Consider the following 8,208-nt stretch of genomic DNA (forward strand, 5'->3'; position numbering starts at 1 on the left):
CGGCCCCCTCGAGCTCCAGGCAGGCTGGAGTGGGACCGACTCCGGGCTTCTAGGGTCCTCTGCCTCTGTGTCCGCCGCGCCCCTGGGGGACGGTACCCGGGTACAAAGGGCGGGGGTGGAGGACGGACTCAACCGAGGTGGGGCTGGGAACCTACTCTCTGCGTCTTTGATTCCCGGTCTCCCCCGAGGGTTGCAAAGGTTACTTTCCTGCCTGGCACGCAGAAATCCGCCCTTAGGGAGTTGGCAGGAGTGTGGCTGGATGGGGGCTTGTGATTCGTGTGCTCCTCCCCAAAGACACCCCCTCCCACACACAGGAGGTGGCCCGCTGCTCTCTTACCTCCCTCTATCCAAGCACAGCCCCCAAAGGCCTCTCAGGGGGGAGTGGTGTCGGGGGGGGGGTCCTCCAGCTGGGTCATGGCCTGTTTCCCCCAACTGTCTGTATCTGCTCCCACGTATGGACACCTGGGCCTCAGTTTCCCCAGCTGTACAACAGAGAGCCTGGCCTGATGGGTGCCAAGGCACCCTCAACTCCAGGCCCTTCTAGTTTCCTTTATCTCCAGCGTGGGAGCAGCTTGGGGATGACTTAAAGAACCCCTCTCCCCCTGCAGAGCAGGCAGCAGGCAGTAGGCAGAAGATGCATCCTCCCTGCTTCCCACAACGCCCCTGCTTCAAACCCCACCCCACCCCTGGGTTTCTCTTGGACGGGGGAAGCGAAGGGGCTCTTTTTCCTCATTACCAGGAGATGAGTGCCAGGGAGCCCTGGGAACTGGGAGAAGTGAGGGGGGCTCCTACACTCAGAGAACCCCCAGATGACCCCTCTAGTGGAGTAAGTTGCAGGTCAGGAAGGGGGGTCCAGAGTGGCCAATCCAGACCCTAAATTGTGCCCCCACTTGAAGGGCAGAGTGTGGGATGGGGAGGGACTCCCCAAACCAGACGTCCCCCTTCCTCCTTTCCGGTGACATTGGCCCCAGGGGGTAACTTTTGCAGAATGGGGAGAGGAAGGGTAGGGCTAGTAAGGCCTCTGCTGGCGTCCCCCCTCAGTGAGGAGGACTGGATCACTAACCAGCCTGAGGGGACGGCCCTACCAGGAAGCCCTCCGATGCAGACCAGCTGGGCCAACCCCTCCCTCACCACCTTCAACAGGATTGCTGCCCCTGCAGCTGTGGCTGCGCAGTGCAGGTTGGGTTCTCTGAGCTGCAGGTCGGCTTGCCCCTGTGCAGAGCCCTTTTGGTACCTCAGTTTCCTCTTGCCTGATGGGGAGGACCTGCCTTCCTGCCTGCCCCCGCTGAGAGCGGGAGGCACATGGGTGCTGGGAGAGGGAAGTGGGCTGTTTCTGAGTACCAGGGAGTTGGGGGTCCTGGATGACCCGACCCCCAGCTTGGGGGGGATCAGACAGTAGAATAGCCTGATCCAACTCCTGAGGAGGGAAGGGGCTAAAAGGCACCCCGAGTGCCTTGTGTTTAGGGCTCTGAATTTAGTAGCTGCCTACTGTTTACTAGGTGCACACTCTCTCCTGACCCAGTCCTGAGGGGGAGAAGCTCTACTGTTCTGCATCGGCCTTAGGCCCACGGGGGGGGGGGCTGTTCTGACTTTCTGTGCCAACACTTCCCCCAGGCCCCAGCCCACAGACTTTTCAATTCCAGGATTTATACATATTTTCAGGTTATATATCAATACACCCATCTTCCAAGTGGGAAAACAGAGGTGTCAAAGAGGGGCCAGTTCAGACAACGGACCCTCCCCATGCAGATTCCAAGTCTGGGAAGTGGGTTCTGGCTGTGCAGGGCTCCAGCCTGACCCACCCTCCCGCCCCTAGTCCCACTCTCCAGCAATCACAGATAATTAAAAATAATTGTAGGATCTAAAAATCAATCAGCTTTCATAAAATGATTGCATCCCAGGCCCAACAAGCAGCGATCAGGCAGGGGCTGGGGGGGGGGTCTCTATGGGAGGGGGAAACAAAGGTGGAAGGAAGGGCCACCAAATGTGAACCAAGGAGTGCCCTGAGGCGGGGGAGGGGGCAGGAGCATGTATATTTCCTCCAGCTTGATTATCATTTTCATTTTTATAACAAGCATGTATGGTTTTACTAATGGGGAAGCGTCCATTTTGAAAGAAAAGAGGCAGATCAGTAGCTTGGAGATGAAGGGGCCTCTCCCCTCTGCTGGACACCCTAAGCACCTCGACTCGGCAGGGTCTGCCTGGCGAGGGAACCAGCTTCACCCAGGTATGGGCACCCTTTGTAGGTGGGTCTCCCTCGGGAACCCGCAGGGACAGGGATCCGGCTCCCACAGAAGGTCTGCTCCCCCTGGGCAACTGAACAAAAATTTGCCAACCTCCAGAGAGTAGCCCTCTGGACCCCCAGAACAGGCTTCCCCCACCAGCGGCCTTTTAGAAATTAGTAAAATAGAACTGAGCTGGCGATGGGGCAGGCTGGTGGCTCCAGCCCTGATCAATCTTGGGTCATTAGGCAAATTTCGGGTGGGGGAGGGGTGGGCTGGATAGGGGCAGGGCAACCCCCATCGCAGCCCCTGCCGGGACCTTGACCACATTGTGGAAGCTTTATGGCCTCAGTAGCCCCTCCAGGAAAATCTGAGTGCTTGGGGGCGCGTCGGCACACGCTGGGCTGCCTCTGCCAATGCCCACCCTCTCTGTGCACAACCGGACCTGGAAGAAGCCAAGAAGAGCAGCCTTGCCTCCCACTCACCTGGGGGCTCCCAGCGTCCAGCAAGTGGCAGGGAGGACCGGCTGGGGCTCAGGCCTCCTCTCCCCTGGGGGGTCCCAGCAGGGGCGGCTCAGCCATCTCCACCATTTCCATAACAGCACCACGCCCCCAGCTCAAGTTAGTACCGTCTACCTCTTCTCTTCTTGGACAGGTAACGTTCCTTGTTGTTCTGACTCCCTCACCGCAGCTAAAAATATGTGGGGGGGTTGTACTCAAAGTTCCTCCCTTTCCTGCCTCCCCTAGGCCCCTCCATGGTTTGTGGCTGATTCTGCGATTAGATTTGTCCCCCGCAGAAATGAAAGTCACCAGCCGCCGCGTATCCTTCCTTTTTATTAGAGCGAGGTTTTAATAACTAGTGGCGATGAATGTCCCCCTCCCGCCCCACCCAAGCCTGAGACCCGCGCCAGCCCCAGGTACAGTCCCCCGAAGCTGCAGACGCCCCCAGTCCTGGCCCTCGCGCACCTGGCTGGGCCCGGGTCCTCCGCCCGACTCTTGCGCCTTCGTTCGGGCGGGGTCGGAGGACTTGACTTCGACTGGGGGGGCTGGGGGGAGGGTGCTAGACTTTTCTGGCCTGACAGGGGTCCCGGCCGAGCTGCGCGCGCGGCGCCGGAAGGTCCCACTCTCGGATGTTAGGTGCGGGGACATCCCAGCACCGAACCTGGGGCGCCACGACGTTGGGGTTTCGCCGCTGGCGGGCAGAACGTCCGAGCTTCCTGCCCGCGGTCGCGGGGCTCCCGGTCGCGCTGGCCGGAGGGGTGGATGCTCCCGCGGGCGTGTCGGTGACAGCTGCGCCCAATCGATCCCCGCGCCCGCTCGGGCGCCGTTGCCTCCGCCGCCGCGCGCGGCTCCATCGAATCCTCATCGCTCCTGGGCCGAGCCGCCCGCCGCGCTCTCTGCAAACACCGCGCTTGTTTGCGCGGGGGCACCGGGGCTGGGCGTCCGCAATCGGCGAGGGTGGGGAGGTCCCTGGGGCCCCGCGTCCTCGTCCCTCTCCCCCAGCAGCTGGGCCTCCGCAGGCTCGGGAGTTCAAGGCAGTTAGAGAAGAGAATTCCACCCCCACCACTACGACTCGGGGTGGATGGTTGCGGCCGGCCGGGCTGGCGCGGGGGGCGCCCGGATAGCAGAGCCTGGGCCTGGATCTCCTCTTGGAGCCTCAGTTTCCTCGTCTAGAAAGTGACACCTAGGAGCTAGGAAATCTCAGGGCGCCCGAGGTCTGCTCGCTCTCCTCCGCCTGCTTTCTCTTCCTCTGCGCGCTGGCAGCCGGCGCCGGCCCAGAGCTGGGCTGGGGGCCGGAGCCTTGCATGCTGACGTAAATATGGAGAGGCCCAGCTGGAGGCGCAGCCAGAAGGGGCTGGGAGCACGAATATGCCCCCCTCAGGCCCGGACCCCTTGTCTCTCTGCTCCATCTAGATCACCCACCTCACCCTCCACTGTGTGCTAGTGAGGAAACTTCGAGCCTGTTCCGCAGTTTGCAGTCGGGGAGACAGGCTAGGCCAGGCAGGTCGCATGGTGCGGCATCCTGGAGGATAAGGGAGGGGGGCCCCCACTGCCCAACTCCGCTGACCGTGCGGGCGGTGCGCTTCAGGCCGTGGACTCCCCCGGCGCAACGAAACCCGCGTACGGCGCCCGCTTCGGAGGGGCCGCGCCTCCCCCGCGGCCAGGCTCGGCCCCGCCAGCTGAGCAAGCCCCCGCCCCGGGCGGCCCCGAGTGCCCCCTGGCCCTTCCCGGGAGGGACGCTCCTTTGATAATTGAAGATGTAAAGATATGTGTATGTCCCGGGGATGGCGCCGGGTGCAGCGGGTGGGTTCGGGGAGGCCTCAGGCCAGGGGATCCGGCGGGCTGCAGAGAGGCTGCCCCGGGAGTGCCTCCAGGAGCCACCTTGGCCCGGGGCGCAGCGTTGGCTCTGCGGAGCCCGAACACGGCTCCGACACCCAGGAGGGTCCTATCCTGGATCTTCAGAGCCGGGGAAGAGACAACAGAGGCGAGGGTGGGGAGAACAGGCCTGGGAGAGCACTCACGTTCCAGGCGGGGAGACTGGGGCCCCAGCCAGGAGTGAGGACTGTGCCCTGCCTTCGGGGAGGGAGGGCCCGGCGGCCTCGCCCCAGCAGGTTACCCTGGGCTGCATCCGGTAGGGGAGCCTCGACCTGGCCTGGCGCCCCATCAATGAGCCATTTATCTGAACACACCCTCGCCCTGTCTGCTGGGCCAGGGAAAGGTGAGAGGAGGCAGATGAGGCTCCTCGCCCTCCCCAAGACTGACCGCCTCCTGCCTCCCGGCTGCCCTCCAGGTGGGTCTCCTTTGCCTGCACCCCTGGAGGATGAGAGGACCCAAGAGACTTCCCTGAGGGACACTGAGAAGTTGAGACTAGAGCTGGGGGTGCAGGCCCCACCAGGCAGAATCTACAAGTCAAAGATGGTGGAAGGGAGCAGGACCCTTCACTTGACGTAACAAACCCCTCTGTGCAGCCCCCACCCCAGAGCTGAGGCCTTGCCCTGCCCTCTGGGTGTAGCTCCTATGTTGGGGGGGGAAAGACAATGACTACCTGATCACTCATCCCCCTGAGATCAGGACTGGGGACAGGGAGCAGACTTCCTGAAGGAGAGGACCTTAAGACTGGGTTTTGTAGGATGTGCAGGAGTTCGGGTCAGATAGATGAGTCAAGGGATGAAAAGATCCCTAATAATTTGGGACAGAAGGGGATAGAGCAGGAGCAGCAGGCTGGCATTAGCTCAGTCCCAGGTGCTTCACAAGCCTTCATCAAGGAAATATTTGTTGAGTGAATCAATGGGACGAAGCTGGAGCTGATGGGAGTTGGCGGGGGTGTCAAACCCCGGGCTAAGAGGGGCTGGCTTTCCCTCCTTGGCAGTGAGGCTTTCAGGAGAGGGTCTCGTGGTCTCTAGAACAACTCCCTCCAGCCACAGTCTGCACAAAGAGGCATCCTCATAGATCTGGTGGGGGGTTGAAGGACTCCCCCCTCCCCACCTCCAGTGCAGTGCCTGTTGACGGAGGGAGAGCTGTTTGTTCCTGAGCCCAGTAGGTGAGTCACCGTGCACCGGGAGGAAACTGTTTTCTCCTCCTTGCAATCCTCTGCCAGCTCCTTCCTCCTTCCCCAGGGGTGGGGCATCTTCGATTCCCTGGGGAAGCCACGCATCCAGAAGAACCAGGTTCTACCTGCCTGCCCCCCAACACTATGCCTGTTCTGCACTTTGGAAGGTGAGACTCTGAGGGAGAAACATCAATCATCCCCCATTTTCAGGTGAGGAAACTGAGGCCCAGGAAGGTTGTGGGATCTGAGCTGTGCGGGCGGCTGCAGGCTGAGTCCCAGTGTGCCTGCAGTTTGTGTGTTGTGGACACATCGGTGCATCCGTCTGATGACAGGGTCACTCTCCGGAGGCAGTGCTGAAGTCCTGGCCGAGTCTGTGGGGCCTGGGGTCCAGCTACATAGTACGTTGCTACGCAGGGTCCTTTTCTCCACCCCAGCCCGTCAGACAATCCAGGGAACCCAGGACCCCTCAGACCCTGGCATTTGGGGAGGACAATGGCAAAGAGACCAGGAGGGACAGTCCAGCCTGCACCTGAAGTGGGGCATCTCCTAGGGGGGCCTGTGACCGGGCAACCAGGCTGTGGGGACTGAAGTTTGGAGGCGCTCCTGTGCCCTCCCCATGGCTCCCACCAGGCCAGGTAATCGTGAAAGGAACCGAGGAAAGGAAGGGTCTGCTGGGCTCCTCCAGAGAGGGCCACTGCTGTCCCCACTCTGAACTCTCTCCAGCTTGATTTTTAGGGAGCCCTGGGGGTGGGGAGAGCAGAGCCTGGGCCAGACACCCTGACACGGAGGGGCTGAGAGGGGCTCAGTTTCTCCTGCCAGGAAGAAAAGGGGACCTCGATCTCTCTCTCTCCCTCCTCCATCCCTCCTCTGACCCACCTTCTCCGTCTTTCCTGCCTCCTCCTGTTCATCCCCTCCCTGCCCTCCCTCCTTCCGCGCTGGTGCTAACAGCTGTCACTACTGGTCAACCCACCTCCCTAACAGCACCCCGGCCCCCAGCAGTCCTTCCGTACTCGCCTCTGCAACAAACTCCCAACTTAGGCTGGGTAGGAACCGCTGGCTTCCTCCTCCTCGCTTAGAAACACACACACACACACACACACACACACACACACACACACACACACACTCACACGCCAGACACACACCACACACTCTCACACTCACACTCACACACACACCACATTTCTATTATTACTGAACATTCTGTGCATCCAGAGCTAGGAAGCCAGGCACCCGATGGCAGCATCTCCCTGGGGAAATTGAGGAGGTGACTGCCTCCAGCCCCCTCCTCACCCACCCTCCACCTAGAGGGGGCCCAGGTGGAGCGAGAAGCCAGGGACATGCTCCCATCGCCAGTCCCATCAGGAGGGTCCCCGCTGGCAGGCTGCCAGGCCTGGTGGGAGGCAGGGGCTGCCCAGGGCTACAGTGCTGGTGGGAACCCAGCGGGTTGGGGAGGGCTGAGGGTCACCTGGCTGACCTCATCTGGTTTTCCTGGTGAGGAAGCCAAGGCAGAAGCCAGGCTTCTGTCTCCCAGAGCAGCCCCTCTCAGCTGCCTGGGGAAAACCGAGGCCCTCTGAAGGTCCCAGAAGCGGAGTGCAGGACAGGATGCAGATGGACACGTGTCGAGCCAGCTAAGCGTGTCTGTGGCTCATCTGGACCCTCTGAGGATCAGCCTGGCTCATGCGCAGGGAGGCTGAGCCTGGAGCTGGCTGCTCAGTGGGGCCTCTGACCCTAGCCTTCTGGGGCGCCAGCCCCCTGTGGGTGCCTCATTGCTCAGGGTCCTTGGTACCATAGGCTTCGGCCACACAAGATTGAGAGTGGGTTCTGGATTGGAACCCAGCAGCCCTTACCCATGTTACAGACCCTGTCAGAGCCTCAGCTTTGCTCATCTGTGGAATGAGTGTAAAACCTGCACAGTGCAAACTTGAGGGCACCCAAGTGATGCTCAGGAAACCTTAAGACAGATGCAACCCCCAAGCTGTCCCCACATCCAGACTGAGACTGGGAGAGAGCAAACGGGGGTGCAGAGGGACCCTGAAGCAGGGCAGAGAGGACAGAGCCTGGCATCGACCCTGGGGAGGCTGGAGCCAGGCTGAGAGGAGGCAGGAGAGGAGGGAGAGGAGTGGGCAGAGGCGAGGGAGGCCCCTTCTTTCCCTGAGGTCCCTCAGGGACCCTCTGAGCTGGACAGCACCAGCACCCCTCCCAGGAGGTCCAGAGGGAACAGTGCTGGGCCCATGGCGCTGATTTAGGCCTTTGGTTAGCCAGCCCTGGTTTTATGCGTTGGTCCCGGAATCCGCTGTCTGCCTCTGTGCACCAAGCCCCTGGTTTTCTGTTCCTTGAACCTTCCCAGGACTGGGTTTTTTCCCAGTTCCTCTCAATGGGCAGAGATGGTGGGGCTGGGGGCCTGGATTTAGCATCCTTAGATGTCATTGGAGCG

Source organism: Camelus ferus, chromosome 22 (assembly GCF_009834535.1).
Source record: "Camelus ferus isolate YT-003-E chromosome 22, BCGSAC_Cfer_1.0, whole genome shotgun sequence".
Classification (NCBI taxonomy): Eukaryota; Metazoa; Chordata; class Mammalia; order Artiodactyla; family Camelidae; genus Camelus; species Camelus ferus.